Raw genomic sequence first — 25,006 nt, 5'->3', positions numbered from 1 at the left:
ATCCCCTCTGGGGGGTGATTTCTCGCTTTCTGTCTCTCTGTCTCTCTCTGTCTGTCTGGCAAGCGCACACACCCTGTAGCAACAAAAAAAAAGAAATTATAAAAATTAAAACAGAAATAAATGAGAGAGAATGAAAGAACTGTACAGAAAATAAATAAAACCAAAAGCTGGTTCTTTGAGAAAATGAACAAAATTAACACACTGTTTGCTAGACTAATTCATTTTTTGAGAGAGATTTTTGCTATAAGACACGTGAACTCACCAGAGAGACACAGAGAGACAGAGAGACAAAGCGAGAAATCATCTCCCAGAGGGGATGGCCATGCTACAGACCCTTCTCCTTCATTCTCTTCTTTGGTTTTTAGGCACACATGCACACATGCCTGGCATGAGTTTCAAGACACTGGACCCAATACTCAACCTGAAGTCGACTATATGAGAGCCTAGGGATGTAACCATTATGCCATCTGCCGGTCTCCTAGCTAGACTAATTAAGAAGAAGAAAGAAAAGTACCAGATAAATCAAATCATCAATGAAAAAGGCAATATTACAATAGAAATAACAGATACAAAAAATAATGAGAGCATACTCTGAGCAATTAAACACCAAAAAACAAGAAAATCTGGATGAGATGGAAAAATACTTGGACAGATATAATCTATTAAGGTTGATTCAGGAAGACATAGAAAGCCTGAAGAGAGCAATAACAAGCAATGAGATTGAATCAGTAATAACCTACTGACATGAAAAAGCCCAGGTCCCGTCTGGCAAGCGCACACGCCCTACAGTGAAAAAATCTCTCTCTCAAAAAAAAAAAAAGCCCAGGTCCCGATGGTTTCACTTCTGAATTCTATAAAACTTTTAAAGAAGACATAACCCCCATTCTACTCAAACTATTTCTAAAGATCCAAAAGGAAGGAACCCTCAAAAATGAATTTTGTGAAGTCTCCATCACTTTCATCCACCAAACAGACAAGGACATAACAAAGAAGAAAGCTACAGACCAAAATTTCTGATGAATATAAATGCAAAATTCTCAACAATATACTGGCAAATCATATCAAATGACACATGAAAAAGATTACGCACCACAATCAAGTAGTCTTTATTCCAGGGATGCAAGGGTGGTTCAATAAATGTAAAACCATAAATGTAATACATTATATTAACAGAAAAAAGATGAAAACCCTACTATCATGTCAATCAATGCAAAAAAAAAGCATTTGATAAAATACAATATCCCTTCATGATTAAGACGCTCAGCAAAATTGGCATATAAGGAACATTTCTCAACACAATAAAAGCCACCTATGAAAAACCCATAGCTAACATAAAACTGAATGTGTACAAGACAAGGCTGCCCACTCTCCATTCTATTTCAGTATAAAAATGGCACTGGAAGTGTTAGCCAATGCAGAAAAGAAAAGAAAATACAGAGATTCAAATAGGAAAAGAAGTGTATTTACTTCTATTTGTAGATGATATGATTAAATATATTGAAAACACAAAAGAATCCACAAAAAAAAAAGGAAAAATGACATGATGGTATACATGAAAAAACTTCTTGAAGTAATACACGAATACAGTAAAGTGCCAGGACACAAAATCAACATAAAAAATCTAGAGCATTTCCACACACCAATAATAAGCAGACTGAAGTAGAGTTGAAGAAAGCAATACCATTTACAATTGCCAGAAAAAGTATAAGACATCTAAGGATAAACCTAACCAAAAAGGGCAAAGACCTCTACAAAGAAAACTATGAAAAACTAAAAAAAAAAAAAAAAAAAAAAAAAAAAAATTTTAAAAAAAAAAAAAAAAAGGGAACCCCTCCCAGCCATGAGGCTGTGTGCTGGGCACTAAGCCAAGCGCTGACACGGATTCCTCTGGCGCCGCCTCCCAAGGAGCCTGCGGGAGACGTGCCATTTTCCATCTCCCGGATGGAAACACTGAGGCTTAGCAATTCCGACCTGCCAAAGTCCTGCAAGCAGGTAACGTGAGAAGTCTGAGATGACAGCCCAGAACCGAGCATGTAATCACTCACCGAGCCGCCCCCCCAAACCTGGAGCGATAGGCAGTCACTCACAGCGTAGTAAGAATCAGCTCATCCACCCTGGAGAGTGAGACTGAGGGACATGATGAAACCAGAGCATGGCTTTTCCCAAAACCGGCCTTGCCATGCATCCCGGCCTCCCCTCCTCCCAGGTCTCCTGCACGACTTCCAGGAGGGTCTGAGGGGCTTCGGGCTCGGCTGGAGGCAGGACTGGATAGCAGGGACCCCGGCAGCACTGCAGGAAGGAGCAGGCCCAGCCCACGCGGGTCTTTCTTAAAATTAAAAAAAATATTAAAAATACCTATTTAATGACCACAGTAAGCTAAATAGCCTCAGCTAGGTGTTATTTTACAGTATATGAATTCAACTCACAGTTTCATGCCTAAAGTCAAACATTTGTTCAGATATTTATATATCAGCTGAACTTGCTATTGGAAGTTGTTAAATCACGTAAGATATTTTGTTAACCAATAAAATGTGGGTGCAGGAGGGAAAGGAATGGGAAGAAACTACAAATGTCAATTCTACTTGAATTAATCTACATAGTTAATACAATCTCAATCAAATTACTAGAGATATTCTTCACAGATTTTTAAAAAAATGAATAAGGGACTAGCAGTTAGCGTAATGGCTATGTTGCTGGACTCCCATGTAGTTGACCACGGTTCGAGTCCTGGACCCGGTGGCTTAAAAACTCACACCGGGCGCATGTGCATGCATGCCAAAGACCCTGAAAGGAGAATGGAGAAGGGATTGCGGCGTGGCCATCCCCCCTGGGGGGTGATTTCTCACTTTCTGTCTCTCTGTCTCTCTCTGTCTGTCTGGTGAGTGCGCGCGCCCTATGGCAAAAACCTCTACAAAAAAAAAAAAGCTCAATATCCCTTATCATAAGAGAGATGCAAAAGAAAACCACTATGAGATATTACCTAATCACAGTTGGAATAGCTAAGTTTGAAAAAATAAAGAATGATTAGTGTTGGTGAGACTGTGATGAAAGAACTCTCCTACAGTGTTGGTGGGAACATAAATTAGTGCAGTGTGGAGAACAATAGGGTGGTTCCTCAAAGTTCTACAAATAGAACTACCATATGATCCAGCAATTTCACTTCTGGGTATCCACCCAAAGGATAGGAATACACTCAATTGAAAAAACACTTGCGCATCCATGTTTATTGTGGCATTATTCACAATTGCTAAGAAATGGAACCAGTGCAAATGTCCATGAGCAGATAAATGGATTTAAAAGGTATGGCACAAGTATAAACTACACATAAAATGGAATACTACTCAGCCATAAAAAATATTGAGATCCTGGCATATGATAGAAAGTAGACAAATGCAGATTTACTGCTAAGTGAAGCAAGCTAGACTATGAAATAGAGGTATTTTATGTCTCCATTCAATATATACCAAATGTCTTCACTCTATGGTGGAAATTGAAAGATTAGAAGGTATAAAAGCTTGGAAAGCAACTGTGAATACTAGAGACAGTGCGGAAAGAGGGTAGGAAATGGAGGAGGTGAGAGTGAGGTAATCAAGGGGAAAAAGAAGAAAAACTCCTAAGGAACACCAAAATGGAAAATTATTTGTTGATGATAATGTGTATGGTAATATCTTTGACTAAACTAATATACAGGGTATTCATAATGGGAAAATTCATGTAGTATGTTGAAATTATATATAATTATATATTGAACACAAAAAAATAAATGAAATAAATAATTACCAAAAAAATAATAAGAAAAGCTAATGATTTTTTAAATGATTTTGTCATAGGTTGCATATGCTAGCCAGAAAGATAGAGACAGAGGTAGGTTTCACTCCCCAGGGGGGATGGACATGCCACAATTACTTCTTCTCCTTTCTCCTCCTGGGATTTTGGACACACATGCACATGGGCCTGGAGTGAGTTTCAAGCCACCAGAATGGGATTAGAACTGCAACCAGCCATGTAGGAGTCCAGTACCTTAACAACTACACCACCTGCTGACCCTGAAGGGCTTTTTATTTGGGGGGGGGAGGTTTTTGCTATAGGACATGTGCACTCACCAGGAAGACAGAGAGACAGAAAGTGAGAAATCACCCCCCAGGGGGGATGGCCACGCCACAATCCCTTCTCCTCCATTCTCCTCTCAGGCTCTTCGGCACGCACGTACACATGCCAGGCGTGAGATTTAAGCCACCAGGTCCGAGACTTGAACCCCGGCCGACTACATGGGAGTCCAGCAACATAGCCATTATGCCAACTGCTGGTCCCCCGAAAGCCTAATTTTTTAGAAGACAGGGATCTGCAAGTGTTTTTTGTGAAGGGCCAAAGAGTATTTTAGGCTTGAGAAGAATACAGTTACAGCTACTAATCTCTGCCTTCATAATGGGAAAGGAGCTGCAGATGTAAATAAATGATTATAATTGTGTTAAATATTTGTTTTATAAAAATGATGCTGAGTTGAACTTGGGCCACAGACTGCAGTCTTTAATTCCTGTTTTAGGGTGATATTAAATCATGTCCAGTGAATGGTGAGATAACCTTAACAAGAATGGGACAAAGGCCAGGCCAAATATTACACTTCTCTCATAATAAGCAATGAATTAAAGACCAGACCACAGTCAGCCTTTTCCTCTTTCAGTCTTGTCCTTTCCTAAATCTACTCACAAATACCTCTGTTGAGACTTCCTTAATCTGTTTATTTACATAATATTTGAAATAATATGATTAACTGCAAAACACAATTATCCACAAAAATAATTGCACTAATAAAAAATACTACTAGAGTCCTCAAATATCTTACCTTCTCTCTGCATGTACCTGTCTTTCCTTCTTTTTATGATTGCAGCTCAGGGAAATCCATCCTCAAAGTTACTGTACCACCTTTGCCTGTAAATTCTTTACAACATAGCTATGACCTAGTATTTTCAAATGACTGTGTAAGTAGGAAAATGTTCCACAGAAAATTAAAGCTACTTCTTATTTTGAAGCTTTGAGTAATTCAGGTCAGAAGGCATAGGTCAGTAAAGAAGCAGCAGAAGCTAAGAATTCTCAGAGTCCTAAACCATTTTCTAAATAATTTATTTGATTGAAATCATGTGGTGACCTTTAGGCTGCAAAATATAGATCATATGACCCAACTGTGCTATCTTCTGGCTCAGCTTAAATGGAGGAAATCCAGACTAATATAGCACACAATGATATAAAACCAAACCAAGCAAAACAAAAATTGAACTTCCCAGAGGAAAAGATAATATGCTCTCTGACCAAGACTAAAGAATATTGAAAATATACATTTTCATATTTTCCTAACATTTCCCAGGCTGCAAAACAAGTCTACTGTGCTATAAGTCTACCAGCTATTATCTTAGTTGTATTTACTTTCTATGTGAAGTGAGGACCTTTGAATTAAGTAGTCCTACAATAACAAGAATCCATCTCAGGATTTAAGTGATACTTGGTGCTTGAGGGAGAAATCCACTGGGAGTTGGCTGAGTTGTAACTAGCCTTTCAACCAAACTGCAGGTATGGTATTCAATAAAGCTGCCAGCTTTTTCACACAAAGTATATTTATGGGCAGAATAATAACTCTATAAAAATGACGTCCTGGAGCTCCATATTTATTCTCTTCCAATGATTTCTAGATCAAATTTGCTCAGTTTACAAGTTAAAAGAAGATTTTCTCCCTAGCTCTCAGACCAAGATATTCCCATTAGGATAAAAACAAGGCTGTATTCACTCAACCTCAGACGCTATCGTTTGGTTTGACATTTCTATAATCCAAGTTTTAGACCAAATCATATTGAAGCATAAACCAAAAGCTGCATCAGTTTTACCAACTTCTCCACCATTTTTTATATATTTGTTACCTACTATCACTATTGCAATCCACACCCTACCCCATTAACATAGGATTTTTTAAATTATATTACAAATTATATTGATGAGCTCCAACTCCTAATTTGTCATAGATAATTTGATAAATAATTTTAAGCATGTGGTAGAATTGTCATTCAGATCGGTTATTAGACGTAACTATATTTTCAGGCACTTCTTAAGATGTATTATAACTACTAAAGATACAGTTGATAGCATTAGAGCTGGACATGTGATTGAAACTCCTCAAAAGGCCTATCTAAAATAAGCTGGACCAGAAAGATTAATAGGATTGAATCATGGTATCTGGGCTATAAAAGTGGTAGCAGAAAGAGTATACTGGCTAATAAAATTTGACGGGTTAAAAGGGGGAAAATTACATGTGATTCTTTCAATTTATTGTTGATTTTAGACATATTGGGCTATTTTCACAAGTTAACATAATAAAACCTCTTCATAGAATATGATCCTCTGCATGAAGGTTTCAAACACATATCCTACCATTCTATAGAAAAGGCTGACAATCTCAGAAATACAAAAACTCAAACTAAAATACAAACCATATGCAGTATAGTTACTTATCGTGTGTATGATAACTACTGTAAAAATATCATATTGCTGTTTAGCAAATTACCACAAATTTGGCATCTTAAAATAGCATCTATTTATTGGCTTATAAACCTGCGGGTTGACAGTCTGATATTATATGATTGGGTTCTCCGCTCAGTGTCTACCAAAGCTGAAATCAAGGTGATGGTTGAACTGAATTCCTGTCTGGAAGCTTTGGGGAAAAAAATCCATTCCAAAATAATTTATGTTCTTCACAGGATTAAGTACCCTGTGGTTGTAGGACTAAGGTAGGACTAAGGCCCCTGTTTCCTTCCTGGCTGTCTGCTGGGTTCTAGACTCAGCTACTTAATGTTACCTACATTCCTTGCAGTATATATCTCTTCATATTTAAACTAGCAACATGTCAAATCCTTCTTGTTTCAAACTTCTGACATCTTCTTCTACAACTAATCAGAGAAAAACTAGCTCTTAAAGAGTTTATGTGATTACGTCTGGCCTGCCCAGATAATTTCCCTTTCTTAAGGTCAACTGTGTCTTATAGCATAACCTAATCAAGGAAATAAAATCTATAATATTCACATACCCAAATAGTATGAAAGATGTGCATATGGGGAACAGTGATGGCAAATTGTGGATGGATGACTTTTTAGAATTCATTCTACATACCACACTTAGGTGAATTGAATTCACTTTTATTTCATTTAATAAGTAGATTTTGAGCAACTACTATCCATCAGGCACCATTCTACTGCTCAGAGTTCTTATTTCTAACCAGTTATCTTAGTCTAACAATATGTTAGAGTGGCTCAGAATAAAACTTTGTTGAAAGAGACCAGGGTTTAATACTACTTATACTACTTATTGGCTGCATATACATAGATAATTTCTCTAAAATTAGATTTCTTTGTCCATAAACTGAGAATAGTACTGGTGTCTATCCCATGGGGTCGTTATGAGAATTAAATGAGATAATGCGTGCAAAGTCTTTATTACAATCCTAACATAAATTAATCACCCAATAAACGGAAATAGAAAGTGTTGCTATATGACTTTTTTTGTTTTTTTTTTTCAGAGGTTTTGTCTTAGCATGTATGTACTCACTGGAGATAGAGAGACAGAGACAGTGAGAGGGAAAGTGAGAAATCAACCCCCAGGGGAGATGGCCACACCACCATCCTTTCGTCCCCCTCATTCTCCTCCCAGGATCGTGGGCACACATTCACACAGGCTCATCAGGCATGAGTTTCAAGCCACTGGGTCTGGAACAAACCGCAGTTGGCCATGTGGAAGTCCAGCAACAAATGTAATCTCTATTCAATCTTCTGGCCCTGCTATATGACTTTTGAACACATGTGACAATGTGGCTGTAGAATCTTTATAGTTTTGTTCTTCTTTGTGAGATCCAATAATATATACTTTATATTCTTCCAGTTTTTCTTTCACTATGTAACTGCTCTAGAAGATATGTTGATATCTGTGTCTATGGCAACACCTTCAGGCAGCAGTTACTGTAATGAACATCAAGCTTACCATTAACAGAGGCCAATAATGTTGACCTTTTATCCGGAGAGGATGGCAGCTCTGTGGTGCTTGGATGATCTCAGTTCAGCTTTTCTTCAGCTAAATGGTCTCTGAAGGATCACTCTTCCTCTTAATATAATAGAAATTAGAAAACATACACACACTCACATGCTCACTCTACGCATCATAATTGCACCTCAAGATCAAAGAAGCAGTGATGGGAATCTAACCACAATACTGAAAAACCCAATGCCTATTGCTTTAGCTGACAGATTAGAAAAAGTTTTAATAAGTTTTACCAGTGTCTGCTTTCTACCACTAAGCAGAGATTTCTTGGGAAAGCAAATTTACTAAAAAAAAAAAATACAATAAAGTTCACTATTGACAAAGTGCAGGAAAATGTACCAAAGGCTAGGGAAAGCAATTATTGGGAGTTTTCACTAATGGAGAATCAGTCCAATCTCAAAGTCATACTTGTTTATCATCTTTAGGAAGATAGGCCAACAGCAAATAGCCACATTTGAGACCCTTAAAACATTTATTTTATATATGCTTTTAGAGAAATACAGTTTCTGGGAAAATTAGGAAGGATAATCCTTCATCTATATCCAGAAGTTTAATGATGCAGGATATTAAAAATCTCATTCAAATACTTAACACTTGAAAAGGATATGGATCATGAGATTCTTTTCATTTTTAGGATAATTTTGCTTAGGACTGAATTATAAAAAGATGGTGTCTGCAGCTCATATTTGGGGGTACCAGGACCCCACATTCTTAAATTACTGATTGAAATAATTTCCAGCTAAGTAATTCCAATAAATACTTCCAAAGTTCTTTAAGGATCATTTATTGCCCAGAAGGATTTAAAGTTGACAGAAGTCTGTCAAACAGAATGCTCCCTTAAACTGTCATTATATACGAGGCCAGCAGATGATATAACAGTTACATTGCTGGAGTCCGACATGGCCGTCTGTGGTTCAAGTCCCGAACTGGATGACTTGAAACTCATGCCAGGCATGTGTGTCTATCCAAGATCCCAGGAGGAGAATGAAGGAGAAGGGATTGAGGCATGGCCATTTCCCCTGAGGGCTGATTTCTTACTTTCCCTATCACTGTTTTTGTCTTTCTCTCTCTCTCTCCTTATCTCTCTGTTGAGTATGCATGCCCTAAAGCAAAAACCTCTTTAAAAAATGGCATTAAATGCAAAAACACATACATATCCTAGAGTAAGACATTTGAAACTTGTGCCTTCTATTGATAATAGAGAAAACTCTAGCCATATCCTGCAGATACATACCATTCCATTTTGGAACCCTCAAAGAAGCATTGAGGTACATAGATAGCATACTCCATATTTGGGTCATCAAATTAAGAATTTGGTGAATAACAACAACACTGCAAGCTATTTCTTGAGGTACTCTATAGAATTTGAAATAGTTTGAAATAGTCCCTACCCAGTGGCTTAGCAATCTAATTAAGCACCTAATTTTGAAAATTGAGCCCTTAATGTAATCACTTACTAAGCAGATGGCTGATTGCAAGATGAGGGTGGGAAGAGGTAGGAAGGAGAACTAAAATCTTAACAGAAGTTACTTAATAAGTCACTCTAATAGTAGAAAATAGTGAGAATCTGATAATAGTATCAACTGTGATGTAATGCTGATCCTTGAAAGTGATCAGCACTTTAAAAATGTGTCATTTTGACACATACAGATAATTTGGAAAACATAGGTTCCTAGCCTAGCATAGGTGAGTTAGTAAAATAATTTTATTAGCCATTAGTACTTTTAATCAACAATTTCTGGTTTTCCATCTGGACAAACGGCAAAATTGTCCTAGTCTGCCTCCTTGGAATTAGATGTGGCCATGTGACTTGTTTTGACATTGAAATATGAGAAAAATGACCCATATTATTTTCAGATGAAAACTTTAAGAGCCAGTGAGCAACTTATTTAGTTCTTTCTTTTCCTTTGCCACAGTGACTGGAAATGCCCTGGATTTCAGGCTCACCAGTGCTCTGAGAAAGTGAGAAAAAAACTTAGATGTTTTAAGCCACTGAAACATTGAGATTATTTGTTTTCACAATATAACCGCCTAGCCTAATCTGACCCCTACACTGACTATAGAACCCACTTCTATGTAAAAGAAGAAATGATAAACTAATTAGGATGGAGCTTTGTTTTTATGTGAAAGGATATGGGCACACTATTCAGCTTTTTCTTTAACTGATGAAGTAAAAATATAATACACCTTGGACAAAAAAATAATTCTAGATTTGGAACCAAAAGTTGTTATGCATATTTATAATAGCTGGTTAGTACTTATAGTTTATACATTTAAGTAAGATTTGCATTAGAGAAAGAGAGATTTTCAAATAAAATCAATAATTAAATATATAGGAAATTTAATTTATGTTCTGTCTAGGAGAATTTAATTTAGATTCTCTCTAGGAGAATTTAAGCATTCTTCTAGAAAATTATGACATAATTCAGAAAAAGTCATGCATATAACTGATTTGCTTGTGTCCTATTACTATTGATTTTTTTTTCCAGTTGGCATTATTGAGAGGACATTAGAATCTCTCTCTTGAATAGTCAACAAGGTTTGGGCTGGTGATATCGTTGGTATAATATATTGTCTTACGGTTTGACCTCATTTTATGCATTACATGCAGCTGAGAAAAACAGTCTTGGAAAGTGAATGTATATATTAAATCATATTTGCTTATTTACTTTCATTATAATTTTAAGATTGCTTTCCAATTAGAAAGAAGGCATATATTCTTGATAATAGAATGTGAACTACGTTTTCAAAGCCTACCATTCACTTTTAAGAGCATTATCTCAGCCTGTGTGCATTTGCGTATTTTACAGAATACTGCACAGTAAGTTTGCCAAATGGAAACATCATTCTTTTAGTTCTGTTGTTTATTCACTAGTTCTTCTACACTAACATGTTCTGAGTTCCTTATGTGTGCTATGAGCATCAAAGATAAATAAAGCATAGGTCCTATCTATCCTAAGAATGATAGTTGCATGGTTTCTTAGAATGTACATTGAATATTAAAAGTTATCATAGTTATTTTATGTCCTTAGAAGTTCTCGCTTACTCCATTAAAGTTAAATTTAAAAGCAAGTTGCCTCATTGACACTTTGTACACTCAACAGGGTTCACTAACTTAAATAAAGTCATGAATATAATTTTCATACTGAATTAAAAATTTTTTGAGTGATTATTAATTGGTGTTAGCTGTGATACTAGTATAACTCCTTAATTTTTTGGAATGTGCAAAGCATACTATCATTCCATTTTGCTTAATAATTTTACTAAATAGACAACAAACAAGTATTTCTAATACTAAATGACAACTAGAAATTTTGTGAAAAATAGCACAAAGGACATTATTATAAAGTAACCAAACTAGGCAGAGCCCAAACAATGAAGTAGCATATGTAGGTCTAATCAGACAGGAAATTGAGTTGAGAAAAGTTATCTGGGGCAGTAAGAGTTCTGTAACAATAAAGGCATGCAGGTTCTAGAGTACAGGACAGATGAATTAACAAAAATTACACTAGCAAGCAAATAACTGAGGAGGTAAATTACAATCCCAACCACTCTTAAATTCCTTACCACTTGCGTCTCACTGCTTTATATTTACAGTCTAGGAGAAAGATAGAACCCCATAATTAATTAATTACTAAGGTAGGCCTGAAAAAAAAAAAAAAAGAAAAAACAGGGGTAGAGACATGGAGCTAAGTTTCCCTAGATCGGGTTTATAAGATCAGTTTTTCCAGTGATAGAAATTAGAGGTCCACCCAGCTTAATGGAGATGTTCCTAGATTTCCTAAGTATGAATATTTTTCTAGAGACAGTATAGATTTATCACTACTCTCATGAACAATTACTGCATATAAGAGGGGAGAGAACCATATATGAATTCCTAAGAAGGGCTAGACCTTTACCCCTACTTGAAGTGAGTTTATCATATGTCTGATTTCACTGAGTTTTGTAAGCCACACATGAAACTTGGTGATATTCTGAGCAATGGACCACTTTCCTTGATGCAGGGCCATTTTGTCAAATTAAAGGCATTGAAAGTTTATGAAATAAGGGATTGAAAGCAAGAAAATCAAGTATAGTATGATAAATTAAGAATCAGTATCCAGAGAACTGGTAAGAGCAAAAGACCTGAAGTAAGCTCTGAAACAGGAACTATGGTTATTTGCTCTCTGTCCTATTTTATACACCCCATTGTGTGGAGTTAGGCAGGGTTTTACAGGCCAGTGTTTATAACCAGCAGGAGGGGTAGGGCCCTGCAGGAGGAGCAGGGCCCTGCAGATGCAGCTAGCTACTGTTTAAACTAAGGGCAAAGGGACTAGACCTTCTGGGAAGTACTTACATCAGTCTTTAAAAGATCTTTGCCACTTTGGCAGCTGCTTTGAAGGCAGTAGAGATGCTGTAGGCAAGATGGCACCTAGTAGAAGAGCCTGAACATGAGCACATGTGAGCCATACAGATATATCAACTAAGTCACTGCCTTAGTTTATTCATTGAATAGCAAAATTAAATCAATGCATAAACTATGGCAAACTTGTAATATCATGTTATAATCTTGCTGATAAATATGTACATCATTTATTAATAATTGACCATCTTTTTTTTAGAGAGTTTTTTTGCTATAGGCCCATTTAATCACTGGAGAGACAGAGAAACAGAAAGTGAGAAATAACCCCCCCAACCCAAGATGGTCGGTGGGGGCATAATTCTTTCTCCTCCATTCTCTTCTCAGGATTTTAGGCATGCATGCACATGTACCAACTGTGAGTTTCAAGTCACTGGGTCTGGGAGTTGAACTGTAGTTGCCCACGTGGGAATCTAGCACCTTAACCACTATGCCACCTGCTGGCTCCAAGGCCATCTTCTTTTTTTTTTTATTTTTAATACAGATTAGAAGACATTCAAGTGCTAAGAAGCATGTTCTATTCAAACTCCTAACAGATTGATATTTAGTCTCATCCAGTTTTACCAAGCTGATGTTCAGCTGCCTACATTTTTATCATGAAAACAAACAAGCTCCGGGTTTTCAAAAATCTGTTCTGGAGTCTCCCTGGACCAGTACTGCACAACATACTTTACTTCGCACTCACCTAATCACAGTAGGGCTTTGGGCTCCTATACTGAGGAATAGGTGTGGTCTTTGCTGAAGCATGGATAAGGGAAATAATAAATTAGCTGTTACTCTAGGTTAATTAACTTTCTAGGTCTTCTATATAATGATAGGATTCCTGTTTCTATAAGTTTAAAGTATAAAATGAGATGAAGATCCATTGTATTCTGAATCAAGTCTTTGTCTCTCTCTCACTCTATTTGGTTGTTGGAAAAGTCATGACTCTATCATTGTAATTAATAAGAAGAATCATTCTAGAGGGTTTTAAGATGTTCTAGGTTTTTTGGAAAACAAAATGAATTTTTCTTATCAAATAATAAATAACGTATGACAATAAGAGTTATAACAATAAATATTATTTTTCAATGCTGACTGCATGTGCATGATATGCATTATGCCAGGTTATTTCTCTCTTCATTTGTAACTAACTGAAATGGGAGAATATACTACAGAATAGGGGTAAGGATAACTCATCAGCCATCTCAGAGGAAAATGAAAAAGAATGAGAAGAAGTAAATTTATTAAACAGAGATAAGCAATGGATTTCCATCCCCATTTGTTTTGTTAAAGAGAGTGTGAAATAGAAAAGCACTCCAGAAAGCCAAACATGTGAAGATTATTTAAAAAAAAAAAAAAAGAAGAAGAAGAGGAAAAAGAAAAGAAAAACCATTTACTGAGTACTTATGTATTTGCTCTTTTCTTTTAAATTGTATTATATGGATTATATCACTTCCTAGTGTAGAGATAAGAAAACTAAGGAGGTTGACTACACTAAGATCATTCAGCAAAGTGACAGAATTTAACTCAGGTATAATACTCTAAGACTGCAAAATCTATATAAGCTTCTAGGCTTTTTCAAGGACTTCTAGCAACTACATATCATTTATAAGCATAGCCTATAGAAATAAAGAGGATGGCCTATAACTCAGTCTCTGAATCAGACAAACCAAGAAAATGCCTAACTTCCACTACATAGGCATGTACCACCAATTTCATTTTGTAAGCAAGGAAATTTATTTCTTTGTGTAAATACTAGCTCAATGGGATTTTTAAAAATGTGCTAATTACATTTTTTTTTTTAAAGTTAACTCCATGGGGACCAGCAGGTGGCATGGTGGTTAAAGCGCTGGACACTCCCACATGGCCAGCAGCGATTCCAGTATCAGATCTGGTGGCTTGCTTTCTCACTTTCCCTCTCTCTCTGATCAAATTAAAATAAATGAATGAATAAAATGAAAATAAATAATTTTTAAAAATTTTTAAAAATAAAGTTAACTCCATGGTAAGAGAGTGGCTTCATATTTTATATATTCCCAAGCGTGCTAGGAAAGGAGAAAAGGCTAAGAAAGGCCATGTTCTCATGAACCAGACAGCAATTCCCATTGGCAACAAATACTGAAATTGTTCACAATGTTCTTTGGAAAGGGAGTACACTAGATAGGAATGCACTGATTTTCAAGGAAATAGAGCCCTGAATTAAAAAGGCCACTGTGTCTTTTTGGGAAACTGAAGGACAGACTATTGTCCTAACATAAAAGCAGCAAATCTTGAACCGAAAAGATTTATAGATCAGAAGCACAACTGTCTTCTATAGAACTAGAAAAGCTCAATGTACTAAAGAAAACTTTTGACATTTCTTGAGCCATTGAAATTATTTGATTATTATTGGGATAATGACCGAAATATATTGAATATTTACTGTATGTTAAGCATTTTACATATGATCATCCATTTAATTCACACAACATATCATGTGGCATCTATCAATACATTACAGTCAATTTACGTTTGAGGGAAAGTGACTATTAGATCGCTTGCCTTTGGTCAGGAAGGTAGCAAATTCAAACCTGGATTCTTTATTCAAGTAGTCTGACTTCAGAGCCTACCTTTCAAGTGAGTATACTATACCTACTTCTGAAATTGAAATGGCAGGTAAGATCGTCACTATTACTAAACTGGAACATAGTCAATTTCAGTATTAAAATAATACTCATGGTTACATCTCTCCCCTGAACTGGATATATGTATTGGATATCAGAAAAATATGGTCGGCAGCTGCCCTAGCATGAACAAAAATGGGTCAACCGTGAACACTCTGAACAAAGGAAGGTTTTAAGGGTAAACCAATATATGCATACAAAATTAATTCCTCAAAAGGAGGATCACTCTATTCTATATACTTGTTTCATGCTCAAATGGTCTTTCCACTTGTGTTGATTTTTGGCTAAGGGAGCAACAGAAATACAAATAAAAGAGGAAGAACTGCAAAAAGCATCGCACTCAAATAACAGCTGGAATCTTATTCCGAAGATACCATAGGTGTACATATTTTATGAAACTGACTGTTACTTGTACATAAATCATTCGAAAAATCACACAAACTATGATCATAAATTTTGAATACAAAACCAAAATAGAATGCAATTCTCCAAATTCTAGTTTCACTAATTTGAAATAGTGGCATTCATTGCTGGGATTTATTAAATTCCTACTATGATTACCTACTATACCCTGCACTTTAGTTCAAATTATTTTTTATAATATAAATTTTACAAAAATGCTGCAGAGCATAACATATATGCTTATTTTATAGGCAAGAAGTAATTTCCAAAAATTATAGTTAAAAACAGTACTAGACTTTGATCTCAAGGCAAGAATGAAAAGGTCTAGGACTTTTTACCTACCATATACTAGGTATTAATCTGGGCAATTTACAAACATCGTCTCATTTACATCTCATAGATGTTCAAGGATATAAATAACATATCCCAAAGGACAGGGATGGTAGCTGTTGACTGCTCGCTGACTGTTTACTTGCTAGAAAAGAGGTTTATGGTCAGGCAAAATTGTAAAATAAGCAAATTTTACTCTCAGAGACCTTCCTTCTCCTTTCCTTTGGTCAGACTGATTGAATGCATGCTGACAATTCCAGAACTAGCAAGTAGAATCTCAGAACATGTTTAGGTATCAGCAATGTGGCGTACATGAAACCATGCCTCGGTGTTTGATGAACTACATTTCTGAGCCAAGGAGGCACATAGCTCAAAGAGACACTGACTGATGGTCAAATCATGTTTCTAAAACTATAACTATATACAGTAAAGGAGAAATAGAACATTTCTAGCCAATAATGCAGGTTTTAGTCCTATCTCTAGAGACAAGGGTTATAAAGAGTTTCTATAAAATATTAATAATTTTGCCCATTTATGACCTAGCACTAAAAATATCATTTCTCTCTCTCTCTCTCTCTCTCTTTTTAAAGAGAGAGTAGTTTAAGTAATTCACCTAAAATCTCAGAGCAAGAGAGATGAGCACCAGGGATTGTCATTTTTCAGAGGTATGTTTCGTATCAAATTTAGGTACCCTGTTAATCTGAGTTTTCTGTTTCTTTTAGCAGAGCATGCCATTTTATCTTCATTTCTACAGCAAGAGTAAATGACCATTAAAAAAAATAGCAGGAAGTGATTTTAACAAAGATGTGTTTCTAGCCATTGAGAAAACCAGCTGTTCATGTGTTCTAGTGATTGGTTGTTATTTTAATGATAAAAGGTTGAAATCTTTTTTTTTAGAAAGGAGTCCTATAGAGATCTGATTGAAGAGGACTTTCTTTTTAAAAAAAAATTAAAAAAGAGAATTATTTATTTATTTAATTCCACATGCTATATTTATTTATTTATTTATTTATTTATTTATTTATTTGACCAGACAGAGATAGAGAGAAAGGGAAAGTGAGAAAGCAAACCGCCAAGTCCGGGACTTGCACCAAAGTCAGCCATGTGGGAAACCAGGGCCTTTATCCATCAGGCCACCTGCTGGTCCCGAGGACTTTCTAATACACAGTAATTCCAAACAGCTGCTCAAGAATTTAAGAGCCAGCTTGCATACACTGGCGTTTTGAGCTAAAGCTAACTGTCATAAAGGTCTTTTCCTTTATTCACATGGAGATAAATGCAAAAGAGTACCCTTGGATACATTCAACATCTTTCACCTGTCTTATACATATAAAATACCACTTCTTTGCTGTTCACCTGCTGTTTCCCAAGTCCACCCGTTATTGGATAATATCCTCTAAACTTTGCAACTCAAAGTGAGGCCTATGGACTAACACTATCATCATCACCTTAGTGCTTATTAGAAATTACAGAATCTTGGGACCAGCAGATGGCATAGTAGTTCCATTGCTGGGCTCTCATGTAATCGACTGCAGTTCAAGTCTCGGACCCAGTGGCTTAAAACTCATGCTGGGCACATGTGTGTACATGCCCAAGATTCCGAGGGGAGAATGAAAGAGATTGTAATGTGGCCATCCCCCAGGAAGTGATTTCTTGCTTTTTGTCTCTCTGTCTTTCTCTATCTCTCCGGTGTGCACATGCACCCTATAGCAAAATCTCTCTCTTAAAACAAAAAACTAAAAGAAGAAGAAAGAAAGAAAAAGAAATTACAGAATTTCTAGTACCACCTCAGACTTACTGAATCAGAACTAGTATTTTAACAAGATTCCCAGGTGATTCATATGTACATTAAAGTTTGATAAGCACCACTCTATAATAGAGTTTCTCAGCCTCGGCTCACCATTAAAATATGTATCAAAGAGCTTAAAAAAGGTACTAATGCCTGACCTTAACTCCTTCCATCTTCTCCCCACTCTCTACCACCACAAAAATTCAGAATTCAGATCTAAATGACTTGACGTAGAGTCTGGTGATTCTAATGTGCAGTCCAGGGTGACAGAGGGAATTAAAAATATATTTTTGACATACTTATATAAATATATATTTATTATGAATACATATTAATTTATTATGAATAGATATAATATATATTTATTTCCAGGTTTTCAGATAATTCAACTCTTTGCCCCTTGACATAGATAATCCAACCTTGGTTACTCCAATTCATCCCTAACCTCACCTTCTGATACCGAGTCACTCTTTTACCTTATTTCTATTAATGATGGCTAAAAGATGTCTTTGAGAAACAAACTAAACACTCTCAAAATAATTCTTGCCACCTTAGTGCTGAATATAATTCTATTTAATTTATCTTCTTAAATGGTAGCTACCTACACTCACATTTGAAATCTGTATATTTGGCATATGACTAGTTTGGGCCCACTTGGACTACATTCCTAAAATGGGCAACCAAAGATTATCTGATGAAACAATATGCTTTAAACTACTCAGTAAAAGTAGAATTTCTGACTATCCATTAACCTTGATTGACTGCTATTTAACTCTGCTATTAAAAGGTAATCATTGGAAGCTAGCAGGTGGCATAGTGGTTAAGGCACTGGACTTCCACATGGCCTACCAAGGTTCAAGTCCTGGACCCCACAGTTTGAAACTCATACCAGACATGTCTGTGCATGTGAAAGATCCTGAGAGGAGAATGGATATTGGGTGTGGCCACCCCCCCAGGGGTGACTTCTCAAAAAAAAAATCTCTAAAACAAAAAAAGTTATCTACTGATGTCTAAGATCATATTACAATATTTATAAATGTATTTGAGGGACCAACAGATGGTGTAGTGATTATACAACTGGACTCCCACATGGTCAATCGTGGTTCAAGTCCCAGACTTGGCGGCTTAAAACTTACACTGGGCGCATGTACTTGTGTGCCCAAAATCCCAAGAGGAGAATGGAGGAGAAGGGATTGTGGCATGGCCATCACTTCCGGGGTTGATTTCTCACGTTCTGTCTCTGTCTCTCTGTCAATACAAGCATCCTACAGCAAAAATATCTCTCAAAAAATTTATTTTACAGAGTTGTTATCTATATACCATGCACTTGTCTCTTGGTAAAACACAATTTGTTTAAGCATAATCAGAAAATCCTATTAGAAAATGGCAAATACTCTTTAATTAATGACACTAACCTCAAAGTTCTGTCATTCACATTGATGTAGTAGGTAGTTCCAAACGAATTATGGATTAAGATAGACAAGATCATAATGCTTAGTTTTCTATGAAGTTGCTATGTTCATTATGCAAAATTTAATGCAAACTGCATTTTTCAGTCACAATAAATGAGCAGGAGTACAGAAAAGATCACATTTTCTTGAAAGTGATTAAAGTGATATTTTTGTCTTGAATAAAACAGGAGCAAGACAATGACAATTTGCATTATAATCATTTAATCTTTTTTCACAATGAAAAATAGCCATCTCAAATCTCTATACTTTCCATTTTTTATATACAATGCATGTGTGTATATGTATGTGTACACAAGTGCACATATTTGTTTTTCATGGTTGTGTTGAAGATACATTGTCACATAACCACTACTTATACTTTGCCAGTATAACTCTGAAAACCCAATAATTTATTATATTTTGAATGCTTAATACTGTATTTGAATGGGCTTTTTATTTTGTTTCATTTCGATGTTGTTATTGTTATTATATAGCCTGACATCCATCTTCATCCCAGAGTTAACCAAACTCACAAATAATACCCATAGACAAAATCAGATCTGGAATTTTTTTATACCAAGATACAAATGTTAACAGACCAGGATTTTTCTGGTCATTGGAACAAGGGACTTCAAAAAAGCCCTTTAAATTAATTTTCCTTCTCCATCCATAGCATGTTTTGTGAAAAACAACTCACCATGTGAACATCTGCTGGGGCTATGCACAAAGAAGATACCAACTAATGGAATCACTGTAGCATATGTCTACAGGATCCTTTTGGAGGTTAATAATGCACTGTGAAAGTACCACCTTAATGCCCTGAAACATTCTGCTTGAACAAGAGCAACTCGCTTACAGTGGTCACTATTAACTTGAGAAAACTGAACAGAAAATATTAAAAGCTTAGATTCAGAGACCCTGGAAGCTTACCCATGTGACTTTGACCTTGAATAGCAGTTTTTAAAATGTAGACAATGTTTCTGATCAGTTTTAGTGGGGAACCAAAAACTAGCACACTAGATTCCAACAGGCTCAAGTTATTGAATGAAACCTCTAGCATGTACAAGTGCACTAGTCATGCAGAAGGCACTCAATAACCGAATTATGACTTTAATTAAAAATTACTTATCAGAACCACCAGATGCGTAATGGCTACATCACTGGACTCCCACATAGTCGACCGAGGTTCAAGTCCCCAGATCCAGTGGCTTAAATCTTACTCTGGGTGCGTTTCCATGCATACCTAAGATCCCAAGAGGAGAATGGAGCCAAAGGGATTGTGGTGTGGCCATTCCCCAAGGGAAAGTAGTGATTTCTCACTTTCTGTATCTCTGTCTCTCTGGGGAGCACATGCACTCCATGATAAAAATCTCTCAAAAAAATTACTTTTCTCGAGAATGAGTGTGGGAATTGGACAGGAAGGAAAGGGATGAACTGTGTCTAATGCTAAGAACAGTACCAGATATCTACAGACTGAGACAATCCTGTTGGGGGGGAACTATATGAGGAAATGATGGGCTCATGTGTGTGTGTGTGTGTGTGTGTGTGTGTGTGCCCAAATATTTCAAAAGACAGAAATGGAAGAAAAGGATTGTGGGTGACCATCCCCCATGGGAGGCATGTTCTCACTTTCCCCCCTCTACCTAAATCTCTCTGGCAAGCACATGTGCCTTCCAGAAATTTTTTTAAGTATGAATTTATTTCGGCACAATAAATTTTAAAAATATATCCTTTTTTCCATAAAGTTCATTTTCCATGATCATTTTGAAGATTCACTGTATTGCCAGACTTACTGACATTACTTGGAAATAAGTCATCAAGCGGCTATGATTTTGAATGATTCATTTCAGGAAAATCTCATCTGAATGAATTCTTAATTCTACCTTTGATTATAGGGTCTCTATCTGATGTACAATAGGGTCTTCAATTATAACTGGTTAAAAGTGATAATGCCATGGGGAAGTGCTAGCACTCATGATAATGGGCCTATAAATACATATAGTTATGGCTAATTGGCCCTGAAATTTATTTCTTTGCAATTTCTTTTTGAATTGAATAGGCTAGAAGGGTCATTTCTCTTTTTCTTCCTGGTTTCATCCTTTGCTACCTATTTTGACTCATTTTTGAACTTGATTAAGTCAGAAGTACCTAGGCTATGTCCATTCTTAGAATAGTTCCTGAGAAGCCTGGATGACATAAGAGCAGACTTTGTGGCATACAGTCCTTACCTCATTTTTTTCTCTCTCCTTCCCTCCCTCCCCATCTCTTTTCTTTCTTCTTCTTAGCTTATACTGTTGAGATAGCCAGAAGTTGTGTCCCTGTGCAGGCTTGAAAAGGCCTTGGGTGTGGTATAACTCATTGAGGATCCACATTCTGGGTTCTTAACCTTTCTATGCCACAGTTTTCTTCTCTATAATAATAATAATAATAATAATAATAATAATAATAAAAAGGCATCTAGCTCAAAGACTTTTTGTGGCCATTCAATGACATGGTATTTTGTGTTCAAAATAGGATCTGGTCTTTAGTAAAAAGCTATGCAAGCATTTGCTCTTATTTGTATGACTTCCTCCCAAAAGGAAGATGGAGTCATGTTGCCAGAGCATAGGTATAGTCAAGGACATCCTACTGGCTTTATCACTATGGAAACACCCACCAAATCCTGGTGCCTTTCTTAGGCATATAGCTAAGATCAAAATAATGTAATGAAAGAAGAGGCCTTCATGTCTACCAGCCATACTTCAACTGACGGACATATCTTTTTCTATTTAAATGTTCTGAAATCTAGGTATCATTAGAGTGACACAAAGCGGATCATTTGAAGAGAGGCAAAGATGAGTACCTTTACTGAATTTGACCTCCAGGTTTAATCTGGTCCAAAAGAAAATGCTGCAATATGTGCATTGCTGGGCTGCCACATGCTGATTACTTTGATGAACAAAACTTCTCTCTAACAAAATCATTTACCCAGGGACATGGGTGTGAATGTATGTGTCTATGTAGAAAGAAGAGAGAGGGTGTTTTCTGGCCTATAAACAAATGCTGAGCAGTCTTTCTGTATCTTCTGATTCAGTTTTTCAAACCCAAGGAATTCAAATGGTTAAATATGACTGAATCCTGACCCTAGGTAACAATTTAAAGGAATCACTCTTTTTCACATTAAAAAAAAATTTAAGTGCTGAAGGACATGTGCACTTGCCAGAGAGAGACAGAAGGAAAGACAGAGAGGAAGGGAAAAATCACTCCCCAAAGGGGCATTGTTATGCTGAAATCTCACCTCTAGTTCTCTTCCCTGTCAGGATTTGGGGCACACACTCACACACACACATATGTGTATAAACATCTAGCATATTTTTCACGTCACTTTGGCTGGAATTTGAATTACAGTCAGCTGTGTGGGATTTAGTTCCCAAGAGGTTATGGAGCTGGCCACCATTTTGCATATTTTTTACAGAAGAATCTCAAACTTTAAGAACCACCATTCTCCTGAGAAGTATATACTTTTACTTTAGTCAAATTTGAAGTGGCGGGAACCAGCAGTTAGCGTAATGGCTATGTCGCTGGACTCCCACGTAGTTGACCACGGTTCGCGTCCCAGACTCGGTGGCTTAAAACTCACGCCGGGCGCATGTGCGTGCGTGCCCAAGATCCCGAGAGGAGAATGGAGGAGAAGGGATTGTGGCGTGACCATCCCCTCTGGGGGGTGATTTCTTGCTTTCTGTCTCTATGTCTCTCTCTGTCTGTCTGGCGAGCGCACGCACCCTATAGCGTAAACCTCTTCAAAAGAAAAAAATTGAAGTGGCACTGCTATGGTTTGAGTGCCCCCACTGACATTATGCTGTAACTTGCTATCCAATGAGACAGTGTTGGGAAGTAGGGTCTAGTGGGAGGTATTTGGGACATGACGGTGGATCCCTCTTGAATAGATTAAGGCTGTTTTAGCTTTCCCTAATTAGTTCTGGCCAAGTATTGTTGTTACAAAAGCAAGCTAGTTACCACCATGTTTTTTATTCTCTGTATACACCTGCTTTCCTTTCCATTTATCTTGGCTATGTCTTGATTAGCACCAAAGACTGGCCATATGCTGGCCCCATGCACTTGTGGGGCTGAATTGAGAGTCAAATAAATCTCTTTCCTGGGACTATGCAGTGGTATGCGAGTGAGGCTACCTCTGTCTTGGCTTAAGCTTTGTTGCTATGGGTCTTCAGAAAATCCATGACTTTCAGGTTTAGTTTATCAGAGAATGTTCTTGTCTTTTCTTGCCATATGAAGGATAATCTTGCTGGGTACAGTATTCTTGGTTGAAATTGTTTTTCCCTTAACACTTTAAATATATTTTCCCATTCTTTCCTTACTTGCATTGTTTCCAATGAGAGGTCTGCTATTAGTCTAATGGGATAAGCTTTGTAGGTAACTTGCTGTTTCTTTCTTGCCCATCTTAGTATCTTGTCTTTGTGGTTTTGGTCAGTCTGGCTATAACGTGTCTTGGGAAGAGGTCCTTGGGTTGATTCTATTTGGGGTCCTTTGTATTTCTTGGGACTGGATCTTTGAGTGCCTCTCTAGGTTTGGAAAGTTTTCTTGCAGGATTTCATGGAATATATTATCAATGCCCTTATGAGTCTCTTCACCTTCTGGGATACCAATTATATGGATGTTTGGACGTTTGATGGTATCTATTATTTCTCATATATTATTCACAAATTTGGGGGCAATATTCTCAGTCTTCATGGTGGATTTTTCTAGGTCAACAATTTTCTCTTCTACATCTGAGATTCTATTTTCAGTATGATCTAGTCTGCTTTTAATACTTTCAAGAGAGATTTGACTTCTTGTATTATAGTCTTCATCTCTAACAGTTCCATTTGATTCTCTTGTAAAGTATGTAATTCCTCTTTTAGATTTTGCAAGAACTTCCTCACCTCCTGGAATTCTTCAGCTCCTTCTTCCTTTCTCTTCTGCAGTTCATTGCCTCTCTTTCTTCCATCTCTGTTAGCTTTGCCATTATGAATGTTCTAAGTTCTTTATCAGACATTTCCATGATTTCCATTGAACTGTCTGTGGATAAAGAGGAGCTCTTCTTTACCCTTGGAGGAGAATTATTTTCTTGCTTTCCCATATTTCTTGTGGTCCTGTGGTGATTTCTAGTCATCTGATGGAAAGTGTGTTTCTTCCCAAACTTGAAGTTCAGTCACGCAAGTTTGTGGGCTGGAGGCAAATTATCCATAGAAAATCTTCATTTTTCCTATTCCCCTGAAATCACTAGTTCTCAGTAGCCATGAAGGTGTATTCTGAGGCCTGCTCCCTTGCCTCTCCACATGAGTTTGTGGGCTGAAGGCTGAATTATCAGTGGAAAATCTTCATTTTTCCTATTCCCCTGAAATCACTAGTTCTAAGTAGCCATGAAGGTGTCTTCTGAGACCTGCTCCCTTGCTTCTCCATGCAAGTTTGTGGGCTGGAGGCTGAATTATCAGTGGAAAATCTTCATTTCTCCTGTTCCCCTGAAATCACTAGTCGTAGTAGCCATGGTATCTTCTCGCAAACCGTTATTATTAAAAAAACGTTTTGCCACAGTATATATGTGCTTGCCAGACAGAGACAGGTAAAGTGAGAAAGCACCACTCTATAGGGAATGGTCAGGCCATAATTCCTTCTCCTTCCCTTTATTTCTCCTTCCTTTTGAGATTTGAGGAACACATGCACATATGTCTGTAATTTTTTTTTTTTCAAGTCACTGGGTCTAAGACTTGAACTGCACTGTCAGGCACATGGGATCCAGTACCTTAAGAATCATACCACCAGCTAGACCTGCTGAAAATTATTTTTATTTTTAAGATTATTTATTTATTTATTTTATTCATTCATTTATTTGAATTTGAAGAGAGAGAGAGAGAGAGAGAGAGAGAGAGAGAGAGAGAGA

The sequence above is a fragment of the Tupaia chinensis genome, unplaced genomic scaffold (genome assembly GCF_000334495.1).
Source record: "Tupaia chinensis unplaced genomic scaffold, TupChi_1.0 Scaffold145805_1, whole genome shotgun sequence".
NCBI lineage: Eukaryota > Metazoa > Chordata > Mammalia > Scandentia > Tupaiidae > Tupaia > Tupaia belangeri.
Note: the sequence above shows the minus strand (reverse complement) of the source record.